Source organism: Cryptomeria japonica, chromosome 4 (assembly GCF_030272615.1).
Source record: "Cryptomeria japonica chromosome 4, Sugi_1.0, whole genome shotgun sequence".
In the NCBI taxonomy this organism is placed as follows: Eukaryota; Viridiplantae; Streptophyta; class Pinopsida; order Cupressales; family Cupressaceae; genus Cryptomeria; species Cryptomeria japonica.
The window spans coordinates 496726474-496749524 of record NC_081408.1 but is presented as its reverse complement, the minus strand read 5'-3'; positions in this window follow the sequence as shown (position 1 = coordinate 496749524).

Genomic DNA, 23051 nt, shown 5'->3' with positions numbered 1-23051 from the left:
AGGTTCTCCTGCACCATTAACCCACTTGGGGCTTGACGTCATATGTGATTCTTGGCATTACAACCCAGATGGTTGTCATGCTAGTAGGCCACTCCTATAATCCATGTTTCCTAAGCCTATTGGGGTTTTGGGCGTAACCCAACTTTAATTATCCTTAACATGTGTTGATTTGTGTTTCATACCCTTGGCCCCAATACCATCATTGCTAAGTCTTTATACAATAAAAGGAGATGTAAATACCACAAGAAAAGTTTCCCAAGCAAGGGGGAGACATTTATGGATGCGGGATGGAGTCAAGAAAAAATTGCTACGTTATGGACATACCAACAAGAAGTCTAGGATTATTTTTCTAAATCAATTCCAATACAAGTGATACAATTTTTGATGATAAATTGGAAGTAGAGAATCTAATTTCATCAAATGAAGAAGTGGCTATTGTTCTGAGATATCCAAGACAAGAGCACCAATTGGAGGAGAGGTCAACTATAGGTCTCATTCCTAAGAAGACCTATAGCATAAAAGGAAAAAACTACCTCACCAAAGTAGCCTAGTTATCCTAAACTTTAAAGGGAGAAGGACCTTCAAAAATACCACCTGAAAAGAGAACAAGAAAACCAAAACAAATCTTACCTAATGAGCCAAAGGAGGATGAAAAAGGCAAAGTCATGATGTTCACCTAGGCCTCAACAACTCTGATGGTTGTGTTCTAGGTATGTTTCTCTCCTTTTCTCCTCTCTTTTCAATCTTTAGTCCACTTTGTATATTCCACACTACTTTCCCATCCACTTCCTCTTGCTTCATTTGCATTAGTTGATTTGTAGCCTTCTCTCTTCATACCCCCTTCTTCAACTACAATTTCCTCATCCATTTTAATCACTCCCTCTTTCCAAACTCTTGTAGTGCAATCCTCAGCTCCCAATTTTGTGGTTAGCTTTGGTGTTTCAACAACTTTAGTACCACCTTTTCTAGTTGTGTAGATTGAAACTACCACTATATTAGGATCGCCTTAACAAATTCACAGTGCCACAGTTTCATAGATGCCATTTTTTATAGCATTTCATTAACCATGTAGGCTCCCCCAATAACAACATCATCTATTATGATGCCTTCCCCATCTATAGTATTTTTGACACCCCTAGCTATTATGGTGTCATCGAATCCCTCAAGCACATATCTTTTGCACTTTTTTCCCCAATAGTCCCATTTGCAATATGTGCACTTTAAATCATTCCACCTTTCTCCCTATAAATCCTAAGCCTTCTAAAGGTAACAACATCTTCTATACCTTAAGTTGTAGTGCTTGTTGTCTCAATTCATTTTGGCCTTCCCTCTAGTGGCCCTTTTGCGAGGCAAATCTTACTCCTCTAAGTTAGAAAGCCAAGAAGACACCACAAAGCATGCTTGATTAGCATGAGATCAAAAAGGAAACTAAAGGATGTTGCACAACCAACAACTTCAAGAATGAATACACTCTTTGATGAAAAGAGTGGCCAAGCGACATTGGTATCTAGGATACCCAATGTGATCAAACCTTTGGGTCAAATGCAGCCCAAAGATTATGTAACATATGCTATTGGCATTTGTTGAATATCTGGGCAACTGAGAGGGGGGGGATGAATATGTTGACAACAAATTTTAACTTTTTAACCTTAATGTACAGATATAGAATATTAAGCAGAATTAACAGAATTAGGATACACATGTAAAATTCAGATTGGACACAAGAGACACCAAAATTTATGTGGAAAACTCAAGAAGGAAAAAACCACAGAGAATGCTAATTTTTAATATATAAACACCAGTTAAGGTGATTTTTACTATGGGTGGATCACTGCTAATGTTCTTACTGCCGGTGGGCTCAGTGCCCTGAAAGGATCATTGCCAATATGTCTACTACAGAAGGGCTCACTACCCTAAAAGACTCACCATTGAAGAAGAAAGAAAGACAAATAGAATCCACCACAAGAAAAACATAGTTTGTATTGTTGGAAGTACTTCCAGGTAATATCTCATAACACTACACTCACACAATCATTGGATTCCTTCAATCGCAAATGTCTTCAACACAAAAAGCCATATATGAAATCATCAAATCAAACTCCTATATGTACTGTCTTTGAAAGTCATAATTATCAATTTCGGCTGAGACAAAGATCTAAAATAGGTCTCCACTAAACATTTTGGTGGTGACAAGAAATGAAAAGTGGACCATATCACACCATTCCTCTTCGAACATATCAACATGCTACATACATCACCAAAGTTGGACCTAAAATGTATCTGCATGCTATACATCCTTAATACCTAATCTAAGGCCTCAAGCTCTAGATCACACCGAACCCACAAATAATACAGAAAAACATCTTCCAAGATACCAAATGCATTTGGTGAAATCGGGAAACCTTAAACTACACAACATACCTAAATTGAACACTCCTGCTCATCATACCACATCAAGACTTAATTCGGACCTAAAGGATTTGACATCAATGACAACACATAATGCAATGCTAACAATCTCCCCCTTTGTCAATTATGACAACATCCATCAACAACAATCAATGAAAGATCATCATTGAGTGCACAACCATCTCTCTCCCCCTTTGACAACAATGATAAAGGTGGTAAAAAAATTGCTCCTGCTCCCCTTGAGAGGAAGCACTAAAGCACCAGTCCTGAAAAGAATATACATGCTTCTCACTGGACCAATGCACACTTGAAATGCACATTAGTTGACTCTATTAGGGGATAATACCCCTAACTTCTTTCAGAGATACTCAAAAGTATCTTTGCATAACACATTTGTGAAAATATCTATAATCTGCTCTTTTGTGGGCACACACTCAAGTCTCACCTCATTATCTAGAAATTTTTCCCTCAAGAAGTGATACCTAATAGATATATGTTTTGTTCTGGAATGTTGTACCGAATTCTTGGAAATGTTTATTGCACTAGTATTATCACACATGATTGGAATGTGATCATCAAATTTCACACCAATGTCCTTCAGAGTCTGCTTCATCCATAAAACTCAAGTGCAACAAGAAGATGTTGAAATGTACTTTTCTTCTATCATAGATAAGGACACAAAATATTTCTTTTTTCTTGACCAAGCGACTAACTGGGAGCCAAGAAAGAATGCTTCTCCACTTGTGCTTCTTTTGTCATCAACACTTCTATCCTAGTCTACATCTGTGTAAGTTGTGAGGTTAAAATCTGAATTCCTGGGATACCACAAACCAAACTCTTCTGTACCTTTGAGATATCTAAAAATCCTTTTTATTGCCACAACATGCGATTCTTTTGGTTCTTGCTGAAAACCTTATTGCCAAGCATACTGCATACATGATATCCGGTCTGGTAGCAGTCAAATACAATAGTCCTTCAATCATTGACCTGTATCGAATTGCACCACCCTTAGATGATTTTATTCCTTAGTTAACTTGCATCTGGTAGTCATAGGTGTACATATCAGTTTGGAATTCTCCAACCCAAACTTCTTCAGTAGTTCTTTGACATACTTTGACTGAGAAATAAAAATTCCTTTATCATTCTGATTAACTTGCAATCCAAGGAAAAAATTCAACTCACCGATCATGGACATCTTAAATTCATTTTTCATCTCAACAACAAATCTTCTGCACATATCTTCATTTCCTCCAAAGATTATATCATCAACATATATGACCACAATCAAAAAATTTCTTGATTCTATCTTGAAGTACAAGTTAATGTCCGTTGAACCCTTCTGAAATCCTTGATCAGTTAGATACTTGTCTAACCTCCCATGCCAAGCTCGAAGAGCTTGTTTTAGTCCATATAAAGCCTTTTTCTATCTGTAAACAATGTTTAGATCATCCTTCAACTTGAATCCTTTTGGTTGTTCAATATAAACTTTTTCTTTTAATTCTCCATTCAGAAATTCTGATTTCACATCTATTTGATAAACCTTGAAATCTTTGAATGCTGCAAATGCAAAGAACATTTGAATTGCATCCATTCTTACAAATGAGGCATAAGTTTCATCAAAGTCAATGCCTTCAATCTAAGTGTATCCTTTGCAAACCAACCTTGCCTTATTCCTCACAACCTTTCCATCTTCATCCAGCTTGTTCCAGAATACCCATTTAGTACTAATTATATTCTCGTATTCCGATCTTTTGACTAATTCCCATGTCTGGTTTTACTCAATTTGATCTAGTTCCTCTTTCATTTCCTTCATCTAGTTCTGATCTTTGCAAGATTCTACTATCTTTGGCTCAATTTCAGATAGTAGACATAGCAAGACCTATTCTTGTGCTACTTTGCTTCTTGTGATAACCCCTTTACTCTTGTCTCTGATGATTTATTCATCTGAGTGATTTTTCTTGACATAGATTGGATTCTTGGATGCAAATTCTAGAGAATCCTTATAATTCTTTTCTTCACTCCTAGCTTCTTCCTTCCTTTCCTTTTCTCTAGAATCATCTAAGTGATATCCTACTGTAATTTCTAAAAATTTTTGATTCCTTTGTAGTGTTGTCATCAAATTTTACACTTGCACTTTTAACAATCTTATTCAATATTTTGTTAAAACATTGATATTATTTGCTCTTTGTTGAGTAACCCAAGAATATGCCTTCATCTATTTTTTTGTCAAACTATCCAAGATTATCCTCATATCTCCTAATATAGCACTTTCTTCCAAAAAAAATGAAATATTTCACTATCAGAGTTTTGCCATAGCATAGTTCATAAGATGTCTTGCCATACTTACTCTGATATAGAATTATGTTGAGTGTGTATGCTATTGTATGAATTGCTTCTTTCTAATAGACTTTGGGTAACTTTGTACCTTTTATCATAGTTTTGGTTGCTTCTTGTATAGTTTGGTTCATTCTTTCTACTACACCATTTTGCTAAGGTTTCCAGGGAGCTGATAATTGTCTTTTGATGCCATGCTTTTCATAAAAGTCATTGAACTTATCTGAGATGAATTCTCCTCCTCTGTTAGATCTCAAACATTTTATTTTCATGCCAACTTCATTCTCAAATTTTGCCTTGAATATCTTGAACTTTTCTAATGCTTCAGATTTTTCTCTAAGAAATGCAACCCAAGTCATTCTAGAATAATCATCTATCAGTAACATGAAATACCTCTCACCTTGCAGGCTTCTTGTCTGGGTCAGACAACAAATATCTGCGTGAACCAAATCTAGCAATCTGGTAGATGAGTACTCCTTTCCTCTGAATATGTTTCTAGTCTGCTTTCCTATTTGACATTCCCTATAGATATTGTTCTTCATTTTAGACAATCTGGGCAAATCTCTTATTGCACTCTTTGAACATATATGTACCAAATTATCAAAGTTGATATGACACATCCTCTAGTGCCATAACTAGCTATCATCAAGTTGTGATATCAAGCATTTTTTTGTAGTGTCTTCCAACTAGTACATATTTCCATTTGTCCTTCTTCCAGCTATAATAACCATTCTAAAATCCTTCTGGATCTCACATCCATTATCCTAAAAGACAACATTGTATCCATTTTTGCACTTCTATCCCACACTTAAGAGATTATGATGCAAACCTTTCACATAATAAACATTGTCAGTGTTATGCTTTCCATAAAAGGTAATTGAACCAATACCAACGATTTGTGTTGACTAATCATCTCCAAATTTAACTAAGCCTCCATCATACCTTTCAAGTTTTATGAATTTGCTTCTATCACCAGTCATATGATTTGAGCATGCACTATCAATCAACCATTCATTCTTATCTCTTCTAGCATGAAATGCGTTAGCAATAGTCTTAGAGATATCATACTTAGGAACATCCTTTTCTACCAAAAACAAACATTCATCATCCTCATAGTCTGATTCATCATTTGAAATGCGAACATCACCCTTAACATAATATGTTTTCTTATTGAACTTTCCCTTGCTTTCCTTAAACTTTTGTCTATTTCCCTTTTTCGGACATCTAGTTGCAATATGACCAATCTTACCACATCTAAAAAATTTAAAGGGTAACATACCTTTATATTTGTCGATGCCTTTCTTCAATTTTCTTACAAAGTTTGCTTCTACCTCATCCAAGATTTCCTCATCATTTGAACTGTCTTTAGATGCATTGAATGTAGTTTCTAACTTGTCTTTATCCTTTCTGAATTTTCTTCAAATGCAGTTAGGGTACCAAACAGTTTCTCTCTGGTGAACTTCTTTGGATCATAAGTTTCTTCAATTGCAGAGATCTTGTAACTATATCTTACTGGTAATGTCATCAAAATTTTGTCAATTACATCTTCATCACTCAAAGTGCCTTTGAGTTCTCTAATCTCATTCATTGCGGTATCAACCTTCTCAAAATAGCTCAAAATATCCTCTCCTTCCATTCTCAGGTTTTCATATCTTCTCTTAGCAGTTAATCTCTTTGTCATCTCGACTCTCTCATTCCCTTCATATATGTCTTTTAACTTCTACCAGACTTCATGAGCAGTATTCAAAGTGGCAACCTTAGTCAATTTAGTTTTTGATAATGCATTGAAAATAGCATACCTTGATTTTTCATTTTCTTCATAATCTTGAATCTCATCGAGAGTATTGAGTCCGTACGCCGAAAGAACATACTTAGTCTCCACAGCCTTCCAAGTATTCTAACCCAAAGAAACCAAATAACTTCTCATCTTCACTTTCTAAAAACTATAATCAGATCCTTCAAAGATAGGAACGGATAACTTGTGTACCATTAGATCAAGATCTACTTCAAGCAGTTAAGATCTATATCAAGGAACCAGAACTCTGATACCAATTGTTAAATATCTAGGTAACTGAGAGGGGGTGGATCAACTGACAATAAATTTTAACTCTTTAACCTTAATGCATGGATTCAAAATATTAAGTAGAATTAATAGAATTAGGAAACACATGCAAAATTCAGATTAGACACAAGAGATACCAAAATTTATGTGGAAAACCCAAGAAGGGAAAAACCACGTAGAATGCCAATTCTCAATATATAAACACCGGTTAAGGTGATTTTTACAATGGGTGGCTCACTACCAATGTGCTCACTTTTAGTGGGCTCAGTTCCCTAAAAGGTTCACTACAAATATGTTTACTATAGATGGGATCACTTCCCTAAAAGACTCACTGCCAAAGAAGAAAGAAAGACAAAGAGAATCCAACACAAGAAAAACATAGTTTGTACCATCGGAACTAATTCTGGTAAATATCTCACAACACTATACTCACACAATCATTAGATTCCTTCAATCTAGCATGTCTTCAACACAAAAAGAAATATATGAAATCATCAAATTTAACTCATACATGTCCTATCTTCGGAAATTATAATTCTCAATGTTGACCAAGATAGAGATCTAAAATAGGTCTCCACTAAACATTCTGGTGATGGCAAGAAATGAAAAGTCAACCATATCACACTATCCCTCTTTAAACATATCAACACACTACATACATCACCAAAGTTGGACCTAAAACATATTTTCACACTATACATCCTCAATATCAAATCTAAGGCCTCGAGCTCCAGATAACGTCAGACCAAATATAATACAAAAAATATCTTTTGAGATACCAAACCCATCTGGTGAAACCAGGAAACCTTCAACTGTGCAATATGCCTAAATTGAACTCTCCTACTCATCATACCACATTCGGACTTAATACGGACCCAAAGAATTTGATATTAGTGACAACACATAATGCAATTCTAATAGCATCAACATGAAAATGACATTCCCTCAAGAAAAAGTAGAATTCATGGAAGAGTCATAGAGGTTACTAACTTCTAATTTCATTCAGGTCAAAAAAAATCTTGAAAAGAAAGAAAAAGAGCTATAGCATGTCAAGTATATGTTAGCCAGTGCTAAACCATAAAACAAGGAAAAAGATAGAGACATCACACGACTAAGAAAAAATCTTGATGATAGGACTTATGCGAGTTTCCAAGTTGAGCAAGCGAAAAGAGAAAAACTTCAAAATAATTTATAAGAGGATTTGGTGAGGTTCAATGAAGAAAAAGAAGAGATGGAAAGGAAAGAATAGGCAAAAGAGAAAGATTAGTGCAAACCTATGTAGGCCTTTAAAATACCATGGATCAACTAAGTCAACTTGAGTAGAAAGAAAAAATAGAGCAGTATAGGATTCTAAAGGACATGATGAAATCACAAGCCCAAGTGAGCAGTGAAAAATAAGCTAGGATGTCCATAGAGAAATAGTTATAGGAGATTTGAGGTTCAATATAGGTTGAGAAATGGAGTAAGTAGATAGCAAAGTTTTCCATGTACACAAGAGACCAAGAATTGGTGAAATTTTTCCAAGAGGCTTCAAATTATTTGACTGAAATCAATAAACTGTAGGAAGAAATTAGAAATAAAGATCAACAAGTGTATTAATTATAAGACACCTTGTCTTCCCCTATTCAACAACCTGGTTTTCTCTTGGTGCTTTGATAGTTGTATGTCTCTTATTGGGAAAATTAAGGTCATGGTTACTTCTTTGAGATTGACCCTCTAGTTTATTGCAGATGCTCACAAGATAAGTATTGATGGAGGATCAATGGTTGAAATTTTTTTGTAGTAATTTAGCCAAGAGTAACTGAATCAAAGTCACTAATTGAAAAATTATGTGGTAGATAATGATACCTTAGTTTCTACATGTATCACTAACAAAAGGCTATCATTGAAAAGAGCCAACAAATTTATTGAATGTAGTGTAACTTCTCTTAAAGGCATGGAGTGTTTAGAACCCTTGGGATTACCTTGATGCAAATTAAGGGGTGAATTGAGCAACTCATCTAGTTAGGCCTTCCATCCCTTTCTCAATAGATGAGACAATGGTAAATGAAGATCAAATGTAGCAACTGCTAGATGAGAAACAATAAGACCAGTCTTCTCTGCAACTCCTAGGCCTCAATCCTAATGTCATAGTGATTTAGCAGATATTGCACCCTTTGGTACAATTGAATTTTTATATGGAAGCTACATAGGAAGACCTGGCTAGTATTTGCTTCTAAGAGATGATAGATTGGGACCAAGTTTTTAAAGATCTTCAACTACACACTCATCCATTTGACATAGATTGGGCACCGCTACAATATGCACTTATGAAATTGTGATTTCATCTTCCTAGTTTTCTTTTTTTCTTACACTTTTTGTCAATGAACTAGAGTTTTGGGCCCTTTTTCTTCACAGCCAAAGAAACCCCAAGAATTGATAAATTAGTAGTTCGAGGTTGTCTTAAAAGTTATCATATTTCCATAAGTTCATAACTTTTATCTTTGATTAATGCCAACACTTTTATAGTCCACAATCTAAAATTTTGATTTGCATAAAATCCTACCACTTGGCAGCTTGGCAAAATTTCTTTTAGTGCTTTTGCCTAAAAATTTTCCAAGGTATGCAGAGCCACCACTTATCTTTTTTGCATGCTCTTGTTTTATAGTCTCGCATTTTGAGGAATCCACCATGATGGTTGCCAAGTGTCACCCTCATGAGACTTTCAAGGGAAGGAAAAGGGGAAGAATCAATACGATCCACCTGTGTGCCATTTGTGTTGGTTGGACATCAACATAAAAGAACGAGAGAAATGAGGCAGCAATTCTTGAAGTCGTTGCATCAAATTTAGTCAATTAATTTTTTAGCAACAATCAAGAAGGGAGACTTGGGGGGTGGGGGGTGTGAATCAGTCTTCATCGGATCACACCAAATTAAAATTCAAAACATAAACTAATAGACTGCAACAATAACAAATGAGAAAATTAACAACACATCACACAACACCAAGATTTTTGACGTGGAAAACCCAGTTAAGGGAAAAACCACAGTGGAAACCTACCCATAGTAAGATGATACTTTGCAGTTGTATGTGAAAATATTACAATGGGGAATGCACATGCATTCAGACACACTTCCTAGAGCTCACTTCTCAAAAGATATATGCCCAGAAGGCTACAACCCTTAGGGAAGTCTCATTGACTAACAATATGATTTGGACTACAATCCAGAAGGAATGAACTCCAATGATAACATCTACAAATGCCTGATGATAGTTCTAGTTAAGCATAATTGTCTTCTCTACAACACCAATCTCACCTCAACACTTCACCGAATGATAACTCTCTTGTTTGCACAATCACCTCTCTTTGATAATGCAGACATAATACCAACACCTAGATTACATAAGCATCTCACCTATATATACAAATCATCAACCTTTATAACAAGGTCAACCAAATCCTCAATCCTCAACTCACAATTACAAAAATTACATTGCACGATACAAAGATCGACCACCGGACCAATGCTATAATTTACATTACATATCATGGACCTAATTCAAATTCACAAACAATTACATCCATCAAAAATCCTACCAAGATAACCGCAACACGCTACACCACCATAAATGACGCATAACACAAAAATCATCACCAGTTCATAGAAATCACCAAAAACTCACACAACGATCAATGCGAATCACCAAAACAAATAGGACATGACTAGGAAATACTGGAAAGTATGTTAGAATCATTCAGAATAGTTGCACCAATACTTCTTTTCAAATCTTTATCGGTCAACATCTCAAAGCTCAAGAACACAACCAATCAACAATTGTCACAAGGAAAGATAACTCGCAGAGCACCAAATCATGAACCATTTGAAATGAAGATACACAAGATCATCCCAAACAATAATCCAAACTCTCAGCACAAGATCAGATCACACCAGAATATACCGGTGGAAAAACTGGAATTTGCAAAAAAGTGATCAACAACACTAAACTACAAAACCGGATCAAAAACTCTTCCCAAACTCATCGGAATGGACCATAGGAGTATGTTGACATCAATGACAACAACATATCCTATCAACAAAAATGATCAACCAAATCCAACAATCTCCCCAATAATCCAACACTAATCTAAGTGTCTCCATTCATCATGCGTGAGAGAGGGTAATAATGAAGGAGGAGTAATGGGGTTGAGACTGTTGCAACAGTCTCCATGATGACATTTACATATGGAAAATATGCATGTCTTTTCAGATGCACTCATTTTTTTGGTTAGAGGTTTTGGGTTCTATTTAGGCCCACGAGAATTTTGAATTATGGGTTCATCATATTTTTAAAAATATCAAGACTCTATTACTACTAAAACTTTTAGTTTCATTTCATAAATCAATGAAGAAAATAATATCAAAGTATTTCTATTTTTCCTCTTCTGTGTGTTTGGTTTCTTTGGTGAATGATTTAATTTATATGTTACAAGTGAGTAGAACACTTATCTTAATTTTGACTCTTATGATTTAAATTTGACCGTGTAGGCTATTGAATCATGTATGGTTATACTCCTTTGATGGAATGTAATGCTTGTGATTTGATATCATATCATGTCAATTTGAAATACTAGAAGTTATTGAATTCGTAATGATTTGGAATAGCTTAGAAATTTGTATTTCAACCAAGCCTTAATAGGTTCTTCTCATAGAAAGATCCAAATATTACCTTTTGTGTCCTCTGACCTTATTCATTTTGTTCTCTTTCTAACAATGAAGAGATAGTGGTATTTTTTGCTTAATTTAAAAGAGATTGCATATTTCTTATATTCCAAAGTGAGTTTTAAAGTATGTAAAAATTCTTGGTGTTCTTCCTTAGATGTAGATTTGTTTCTTTTTTTTTTTTTTTTTTTCTGTATCCCTTTTCCCTCCAACATAATTGAAGAGCTAGCTTCCAAAATCCCAAAGGTTATTTAGTGTAGCACATTTAGTCCCCAATTCACTAAACTTCCCATATGGTTGGTTTCTCATAAGTGAAAACTTTAGGGATCAACACTTACATCATGTGTCTTTTGAAATTGTCTCCTTGATTGTACTCAATTTTCTTATAAATAAAGAAATCAAGAGTTTTTAAGTTTATCTTTGCACATTTGCTACATTTTGTATATTGTTCATTGCTTCTATTCAACTAATATGTTTATACTCATTAAATAAGATATGGAGAATTATGTGTTGCATTAAGGATTGTTAAGAAGAGTTGTGGAAGATTCCATTTTTTGGGCGTGTCATTGTAAGGAAGTGATACAATTTATCCTGTCAGCTTCAAGTTTGGATGTTAGAAAGAGGTACTTACATAGAGAATTTTGGTTGTGTACCCTATATAGGAACCAATTAGAGATACATTTGGTCCAAAATATAAAATTAAAATCCTAAACACATATTATTTCAATACTTTGTGTGTGTTATAAGTTATTGCAATTTATTCAGGTTATCAAGATATCTTATGAAGAATCACTAAGAATATAGACAATTATACAACAATAATCAATCTTAGTAAAATTTGTGAGAATATTTCTAGTTGAGCAATAATTCTATTTAAGGGTTAATTTATTGATATTGTTGAAAGGAATATCCCTAAGGTCTAGTAGAGCTAAAGTGAAAAGGATAACAAGATATTTGTCTCATGTTCGTTGGTTAGTAATTTAAGAGTCTTAAGCATTAAATATTTCTCGTTTATAAAGATAATTAGGAAATCAATTTGAAATAAAAACATGATGGATGTTTGTTGGATATTGTCGCTGCTAGGATATATTGTTGTCACTGATGTCAACATATTCATGTGTTTTGGTGTTGTAGAGAATTGTTTTAGTGATCCATTGATTGCAGTGAGTTGATCTAGTTGGTTTATCTATTTGTTATGCGAAATCAACTAGAGATACATTATTCTTTATTGATTCCATGATGATGTGTGATGATTTGATCAAGTCGAGGATTTTGGTATGGAGACCAGTTTTCAGTGTTCAGTGTTGTAGACTGCTAGCATTTGATCTATTGTGCTTTGGTATGATCATATCTTGTGTTGTGGATTTGGGAGAGTGTATGGGACGTTCATTTGTATCTTCATTTTAATTAGTTCATGATTTGATGCTCTACAAGCTATTTTTCTTATCCGAGTTGTTGTTGTTAAGTGTTCTTGAGTGTTAGCATGTTGATCGATGAAGATTTGAATAAGTGGTGTTGGTGCAACTATTGTTGGAATCCAAGAACACTGAGAGGGGGGGGGAATCAATGTTCTACTAGAATGATCAATTTTAACCTTATTAAAACATGCATACACCAACTAGTATATTGGTACATATAGAATTGAAAGAAGTAAATAAACCAATAAGCCAATCACATAAATGAATACCATAACACACAAAATTATACATGGAAAAACTCAAAGAGGAAAAACCACGATGGGATTTGTGATCCATAATATCAATCCACTAGCCATATGAAGAGATATTACAAAATATAGGATCCTGCACTTGCAGGAAGGCTTACAGCCTATAGCACACTACTCAATCACAAAAGGAGCCTCATTGACTACATACAGATCCAGAATACAATCCAAAGAAATGATTGAACTGCAAAGATTACATCTTCTATGCCTAAATACAGTTCTGGTTTAGCTCTGTCTCTTCCGGTCTGAAACCCTAAAACCTTACCAGAATATCCCTTACATAAAGATCCTCATATACATGATCTCTCTCATATGTTTCACATTACATAACATTATCCTATTCTCCTATCAATCCATTTTTCAAAATGATCTAACCAACTAACCTATATATTCTTTACAATTCATCATGCCTTATGTCAACTTACAAGGATAATTACAATATAAATATACATGTCGGCTAGATAACATAAATACATGAATATCAAAAACAATTATTGATGCCAAATCCAAAAGATGTCGGCCTCCAATACTGATAACCTAATTCTAAACCATGTTGGCCTGCATTGCCAGTAACCAAAGAAATCCTTCCAACCTATCGGTGTCGGTGCCAGTGAAGTGTCTATGAAGTGCCTGCTAGTACACAACTAAACCAAAATATGAAGCTGGAACAAGTTGTCATGTTGCCATCAATGACAACATATGAAACCAGTCCAATTGAGTGTCAATTGCCAACAATCTCCCCCTTTAGCATTGATGGCAACACTCATGTGAAAAATGATCATGGTTTCCATTTGTCGGTTTCATCCTGAGCCTGCTCCCCCTAAGCTAAATATTCATCTATGATAAAAAAATACTCCATACTTCATAATTTTCCACCTATACTCCCCTTAATGTATACAACTGCCTTTTTCTTTTTCACATCAATATCACTCCCACTTTGACATCAATGCCATAAAAAATACCAAAAAGTACTAATAACTGGGATGAAGAATGAAAGACTGTACAATGAATATGTCCCAAAATACCTTACTAGAGCTGGATGTATTTGAAAATATCCAGAAAGGCCTTCTCCAAAAGCTCTAGATAAGTATCCCAACCAGATTTGAAAGTGCCAGAAATAGATACAAGTCCTAAAATCATATGGGCAAATTACTCATTAAGCTCTATTGGTGTGGGCTTACCAACTATATCTATATACACTCCTTCTTATGTACACTTAATGAATCCAACCGTGGACTCACCAATCCTCTAAGACTTCTGGCTCTCCTTGTGATTTTATCTTTTTCTTTCTCAAGAGCAAAAAAATGGGCTTCCAAAACCAAAATCTGACCATCTATAGATGTAGTTAATGAATTCAATCCATCAAAAGAATTGGCTATACCTACAATCTCCTCCTGAATATCCTTAATCTTTTTATCTGTCTCAGCTGTGAGTAAACTTGTATTACAACATACTCTATAGATATTAGTACACTGCCTCAATGCATTATCTATCAATTTCAACTTATCATTAATCTCCTTCCTCTTAGACTCAATCACTTGATCAAATGTAGCTCTCTTTTCCTGTGTGAACCTCTCCAGTGCTTGTTTGTTTGATATCTACAACAAAGACTGACAATCCTTTGAAATGTAATCTATGATTGTCTTAAGCTTGGCGGATGGGCTTGCTTCTCTGTCAAACTTGCACTCCGGGACAAGTCTATGCAAACCAGTGATAGACTGGTCAATAACCCCTTTATCCATAGATCCCTCCTTCAACATTTTTTGTGTAGTCATCATCATGATTTCAGTAGAACTCATCTCGGTTATGCTTTTCTTTTCAACCTACGAGGTGTCAATTGACAACAATGATGGACTTACTACCGGTTCCCTGTCGGATTCCCCTTTCTTCTCCTCTGATAATTTAACCTTTATAGCTTCCTCACTTGCACCGGTGGCTTTGCCACTTGGTGCAGTCTCAATAACTGTTGGTTCCTCCCTAGGAACTGTAACCTCATCCTGTATATTTGTATCCGGAGGACTGTTGTCCTCAACATTAGTAACCTGTACATTATCAACCTTTACACTCTTTGTATCTACCGGTATCTCAGCATTTGCATGTACATTTGTATTTACCGAGGGATTAATATTTACTATCTTAATGTTTTTCAAAATTGAGGGTGAAGTACCCATAATACCTTTACCTTTCCCTTCAACTGAGATGTCCATGGTATCTGTCTTAGGTTCTGGTGAAGTATAAAAACCATGGTTCTCTTCAAAGAACTTAACCCATGCCTTGCGTGTCTCCTTGATTATCTCATTGACCCTACCTAACATAAGACTGATTATTCTATGCTTTTAGTTAAAGATTTTCCTATCTGCAACCTCAAATGTCTTGTCCATCTCCTCTGGAGTAATAGAAACACAAACAGATAACAACTCTTGAATCTTTATGTGCCTGTCCTCTTGCATTGCTGATAGTCTTCTAGTATCTAACATCCCATACAACTATGCCGGTATTTGGTCTTCAATTTCTAACAAGGCTTTCTAATATATATCCAAATACAACAAAACTGCTTCCTCTACTTCTCTTTGTTCATCATTATCTAAATGTTCATGATAAAATTGTACATTCTTTAACATACCATCTTTAGTAATTTCATCAACTAACTCTACATAAGTATTTGGTGGAATGATAGTTACATTACCAGATTCAATATCAATGTCATCTTTCTTATTTCTCCTTCCAGTACCGAATGGGGCTAAAGGTGTTTCTTTTGGTGCTCTTCTCTGTTCCATTACCCTGATAGTAACTTTCCTAACTAGTTGCTTCTTAGCTTCTACCTTAGTTTCTTAAGTTTTCTTCCTCAATACCCTTTTAAATACCAAGGGTGTGTCATCCTCAGATGCAGATTATGCTACAATAGTCTCAATGAATATTTTTGGTTCTTTTCTCTTCTTGCCTTTGTCCAGAACAACATCAATCAATGCTTTGATGTCCTGTGAAACTGTTTCAACAAACTTACTTGCCTTGCGCTTCTGCTTCTGTCTCTTCTTCTGGTTGAACTCAATTTCAACCTCTTGCTTCTTCTGCTTAGTAGTGCCAAATATTTTTACAGTTTCATCTACTGGTGCATCAATTAGCATTTGTGCATAAGCATCAAGAATCTATGGATCAACTTCATAACCCATTTCCTCAATCCAAATCTTCTGGGGCCTTACAACTTCCATCAAAGTTTCATCTTTCTTGACCATGAAGCATATCTCAGTTGAATACTTCTCAACAATGTGCTTTGGAACCCTCATCCTAGAATTCATAGCCTTTTGAAATTATTTAAAGTAACCCCACACTTTAACATCTCTCTGACTATCCAATGTAGTAATTGACTATTTTAGTTACCTCCCTACAGGGATATCGAATGCCCATTTTCTCTTTCCAAAACTGGGAGTCTCATTGATGAAAAATAGCATTAAACAGACAATTAGGTTACCATACCAGAATTTTCCTTTCTTTTCTCCTTTAATATTTCCTAGGTTAATCAACAATTTATCCAACATCCAACCACATAGATCCAAATTCTCATTCTCCCTCATCATTTTATGAGCTGCATAAATGCAGGAGGTAGAAACAGAATTCAGTCAGTTTGATTGTGTTACCTTGTAACCGATGACCATGATTCTGAATCTAATATCTATGTCAGTGATAGTACTAATCCTCATTGATCACTTGTCTGATGTTGCGCTGGTAATCTTGTTGACTTGATCATTTGAAACTTTTCTCTCTAGGCATTGTCCAACCTATGGTAAATCGGTGATTGCCTTGATGGCCTCCTTCATAATCTTATATGGTCTATCCAACCAGATAAACTCTTCATGCACCCTGCTCAAAACATACCTAACAATTTCATCTTCAAATTTCAGAATGTCTAGAATGTCAGTAAACCCTAAATCCATAATATGATGGTATTCGGGCTTAATTTTTCCAGAATCTCTCATTAACTCATTCATGTACATGCTCTTGATATTAGTTGTTCCTAAATCCTCAACATGACAATGAATGTAAGATCTTACATCTTTGAAATACATGACTCCTTCTGGAACACGAGAAAAAGCGCCAACCGAATCATCCAGGGTAGCAACATGCGGATATTGCTTGAAAATCGGTCTGGGATGATCCTTGACCTCAACTAAAGTCATATTTGCAACAAATATAGGCACAAATGATGATCCTGCTTCCATGATTGAAGATAAATACCTGTGAATAGCTGTCAGTGAAAAATCCTAAAGACCTCTTCCAATCACTGGTGAAATCACTTGAGATGATATCAATCACTTTGAATCGCCTTAGACTTTCCCTGAATCCCTCTAAATCGCTCTGAATGCAAAGCAATCAGAAATGAAGTAAATTCAACCTTTTATCCTCCAAGAAACCCTAATCCTTCATTGACATCAATGACTTCTGGTGGAAGATACCGGATCTCGATCAAAAATCTCCATGCGGGATAAGCATCTCCAATGTCTGGAACATCTTCCAGAACCTCTTCCCAGGGCATATACAACATCTTCATGAATTTTTCCTACCCTTAAGGCATCTACCTTAGTTATCAGATGATCTTCTTGCTGGTGCAAGACAAACCTCCTTTGTCAGTTGAGTAACTGGTGCATTACCATCTACTGATTGTTCTTCTGTCTTCCTGACCCATCTCTGGGTATGATCTTGTTGGATTTCATTAACCTTCTCTTTTCCTTTCTCATTTGATCCTCCATTACCAACCAACGGATTTCTGCTTCTACAAAACTTAGCAATATGTCCAACCTCATTACATGCATAACATGTAACATTATTCTTTTGAATTTCTTTGCTAAAATCAGTGTAATTGTTTGACCTGCACTGATTATCCATATTTCCAAATTTTCCACATGCATAACACTTAACATTCATTCTACAATCTTTTATCTTATGACCATACTTATTACATTTAGAACATTGATCGGGAGCAGAATCATGGTTCTGATTTCCTCTATTTGTACATTGCCTAGCCATGCGACCAAATTTATTACAAAGTATCTACCATTAAATTTATAAGCATTAAACTCCCTTACCAGTGCCTTATGGTTTTGATCTTCATTTGTAAAACCAGAACTCTATCCTTGTTCAAATCCAAGTCCACTAGAATCTCCATTCTTCATTTGTCTCTTCAATAACTCATCTAGATGTGCTAAACTAATCTTGAATTTTTCTTTATACTCACTTGCAATAGTTAGACCATCTCTCAAAATTATCATTTTTCTTTCAAGATCTTGTTCATTACTTTGGGATTGTACTAGATCAGTTCTCAACATATCATTCTCATGAACCAACCTTCCACATTCTTCAAATTTGTTCTTCAGAGATACAACAAGATTTTATTCCTTTTTCTTTCAGTCCTCAATCTCTTTAGACATCCTCATAGTTATAGATTCAATTTCATTCCTCATAACCATGTTTTCCTGACTCAATTTCAGACATCTCTCATTAAGTGCATCTTTCTCTTCATTATCCTTATTCTGCAAAATTTCCTTCCTCCTAGCCTTAACAGATGACAGCTTCTCTTGTAGGACAAGAATGAATTCCTGAGAAGAATTCAACTCATCTTGTAGCTTCAAGTTCTTAATCCTTTTTGCATCATAATCTTCAAGTGCTGCCTCAAATTGCTTCTCCAAACTCATATCCATGGATTTTGGATTAATGATCTTCCTCAAGCTATTAAATTTCCTCCGAGGCACAAGGCTTTGATACCAATTATTGGAATCCAAGAACACTGAGAGGGGGGGGGGGGGGGGATGAATCAGTGTTCTACTGGAATGATCAATTTTAACCTTATTAAAAACATGCATACACCAACTGGTATACTGGTACATATAGAATTGAAAGAAGTAAAGCAACCAATAAGCCAATCACATAAATGAATACCATAACACACAAAATTATACGTGGAAAACTTCAAAGAGGAAAAACCATGGTGGGATTTGTGACCCATAATATCAATCCACTGGCCATATGAAGATATATTATAAAATATAGGGGCCTGCACTTGCAGTAAGGCTTACAGCCAAGAGAACACTTCTCAATCACAAAAGGAGCCTCACTGACTACGTATAAATCCAGACTACAATCTAGAAAAATGATTGAACTACAAAGATAGCATCTTCTATGCCTGAATATAGTTCCAGTTTAGCTCTGTCTCTTCCAGTCTGAAACCCTAAAAATTTACCAAAATATTTCTTACATAAATATCCTCACATACATGATCTCCCTCATATGTTTTATATTACATAACATTATCATATTCTCCTATCAATCCATATTTTAAAATGATCTAACCAACTCACCTATATACCCTTTACAATTCATCATGCCTTATGTCGGCTTACAAGGATAATTACAATACGAATATACATGTCGACTAGATAACACAAATACATGAATATCAAAAACAATTGTCGATGCTGGATCCAAAAGATGTCGACCTCCAATACCGATAACCTGATTCTAAACCATGTCGGCCTGCATTGCCAGTAACCAAAGAAATCCTTCTAACATGTCGATGTTAGTGTGGGTGCGGGTGAAGTGTCTGTGAAGTGCCTATCAATACACAACTAAACCAAAATATGAAAACGGAACAAGTTACCATGTTGCCATCAATGACAACATATGAAACCAATCCAATTGAGTGTCAATTGCCAATAGCTATTGTAGATGGTTCTAACATGCTTGTTAGTGTTTCCGAATCATGTCCTATTTTTTTTGGTGGTCCACATTGATCCTTGTGTGAGTTATTGAAGATGTTCCGAGTCTAGTGATATTCTTTGTGTTATACAGTATTTTTGGTGGTGTAACATGTTGCGATTGATCTTGGCGAGATTTCTGGTGGTGGTGCGTGTTTGAGGAGTTGATTTAGGTCCATGCTATGTTGTTGATGACATTGTATTGATCTAGTGGATGATTTATGTATCGTGTGATATAATTTTGTAATTAGGTATTAAGGGTTTGGCCGACCTTGTAGTCAAGGTTGATGATTTGTATAAAAAGGTGTTATATTGGTGACTCGGTGGTGTATGTGTTGAGTTTGAATTATCAAAGAGTGGTGTATATGCGAACAAGTGAATTCATCTTTCAATGTGGTGTGTTGAGCAAAGATTGGTGAATGGCAGACATATGAGCTTAACCAGAACTGCCATATGGCATTAGCAGATGCTATTTTTGCAATTCATCTTTGCCGGATTGTAGTTCAAATTTATTTATAAGGTAGTGAACCTTCCCTGAGGTTTGTATCCTTTTGGGTTATTGTAATTTGAGCAGAGAGCTCTAGGCAGTGTTCTTGAATGCATGTGCATTACCCATTGTAATATTTACACATACTACTATAGAGTATCATATTATTGTAGGTAGGTTCCCACTGTGGTTTTTCCCTTAACCGAGTTTTCATGTAAAAAATATTGGTGTTATGTGTGTTTCTATTATTGTTGTTATCTTTATTTTTACTACAGTTGATCTAATTTGATATTGTGATTAATTTGTTTAATTTGGTGAAAACTGATTCACACCCCCCCCCCCCCGCCCCCTCTCAATTTTCCTTCATTTTTCTAGCAAGTGGTATCAGAGCTAGATCCTCCAGAAGAAGCTTAATCACTTGAGGAGATCTGAGATGGAAACCTATGTGTTCAAGGAGAGTCCTAGATTTGACAGAAATAATTATACTATTTGGAAGCACCGGATGGAAGTTCATTTGAAGTGTCTTGGAGAAGATTATTGAAAGATTATAAAGAATGTCTACAATGTTCCTCTAAATAGACCGATTAATGTTGATGAAATAAAGGAAGTTGAACACAAAATAAGGGCTAAGAAAGCATTATTGAGTGCCTTGACTGATTTAGAGATGACTAATGTGATGGGTTTGAAGACTTCACATGAGATATGGAAAAAGTTAGAGGTCTTGTATGAAGGAGATGCGCAAGTTAAAGTTGCTAAGTTGCACAGTTTGAAGGGAAAGTATGAGTCATTGAAGATGGGATAAGATGAGAACATAACATCCTTTATGGATAAAGTGAATGAACTTGTTATGAACATCAACTATGTTGGTGGAACTCTTGAGGAAGATGAGATTGTTACTAAGGTGCTAAGATCCTTGCCTTCAGCTTATAAAGCTAAAGTTGCTATTATTGATGAGATCCAACATGTGACTACTATGACAAGAGACATGCTGGTTGGTTATCTTGTTGCATTTGAGTTGAGCTAATTTGGAGAATCACATGGTAAATTTGAGACTGCATTTAGAGTTTCTATATTTAAGAAACAGTTGTATGATCTAGGAGAGAGTTCATCTAGGGTTTCAAGATATGAAAGAGAGATGAGAGAGATGGAAGAGAAGGAGAGAGAGTTGGATGATCTTGAAGCATTTATAGCTCGAAGATTGCCTAAGGGAGCCAGTAAGTATGATGGAAAGTTACCTTTCAAATGTTTCTCTTGTAACAAGATAAGACATTTTGCTTCTAGATGTCCTGAAAGAATGTCAAGATATGATAAATTTGAAAGACATGATAGATCTGATAAGCATGATAGATATGAGAAGCATGATAAGTATGACAAGCCTTATAAGCCCTACCGAAAGTACAAAAATCAGAAGAGATGCTATTATGTTGTTGATGAAGGTGTGACAAATGAGGAACAGACAATGGGAATTCAGGGGATGAATTTATATTTATTGCTATCAAGGAAGATGATCCGGTACTAGTGAATCCTACAAGCTACATTGTTGAGGAGAAAGATTTGGCTACTAAGAATTAAGTAAAAGGTGAATGGGTAATTAACAACAGTTGTTCACATCATATGACAAGTGATGAAAGTAAATTTGTGAATATGGAAAGGTATGATGGTGGTATAGTAATATTTGGGGATGATAAAGCTTGTGTGATTTGTGGTAGAGGTTCTATATCTTTTGATGGTAAGAATAATATTGATGATGTCTTGTATGTTGAAGGTTTAAAGCATAATCTTTTGAGTGTTGGATAGATGGTTGACAAGGGATATGATTTGCAATTCAAGAATGGAAAATGCAAGCTTCTTAATGCCTCTGGTATAGATATTGCAATAGGGACTAAGACTAAAGGTAATATCTTTCACTTGAATGTCGGTGAGAAAAGTTGTTTGATTTCTCAGATAGATGAAAGTTGGTTTTGGCATCGGAGGATGTGTCATGTTAACTTTGACTGCCTGATCAGGATAAGTTCTACTCAAGCTATTAGAGTTTTGCCTAAGATTGTGAAGACTTCTAATCCGGTATGTAAGGAATGTCAGTTGGGAAAAAAAACAAGAACATCATTTAGAAGTAAGTTGTATACATCTAATGGTATATTGGATCTTGTGCATACTAACTTGTGTGGTCCTACAAGTGTGAGAAGCATATAGGGTGACAAGTATTTCATGTTGTTGGTTGATGACTACTCTAGAATGATGTGGGTGAATTTTCTAAGGGAGAAATCAGAAGCATTGGAGAAATTTAAGATATTCAAAGCTAAGGTGGAGACTGAGACAAGGTTAAAGCTGAAGTGTATGCTATCTGACCGAGGAGGAGAATTCACATCTGGTGAGTTTGATACATTTTGTGAGAAGAATGGAATTAGAAGACGGTTATTTGCTCCTAAAACCCCTCAACATAATGGATTTGTTGAAAGGAAGCACATAAAAACCTTGGATGTCGCTATAATGATGTTGATTGAAGAAAATATCACGCAAACCTTTTGGAAATAATCTGTTAGCACTGTTGTTTACACATTCAACTGAGTGCATATAAAAGGTGATTCT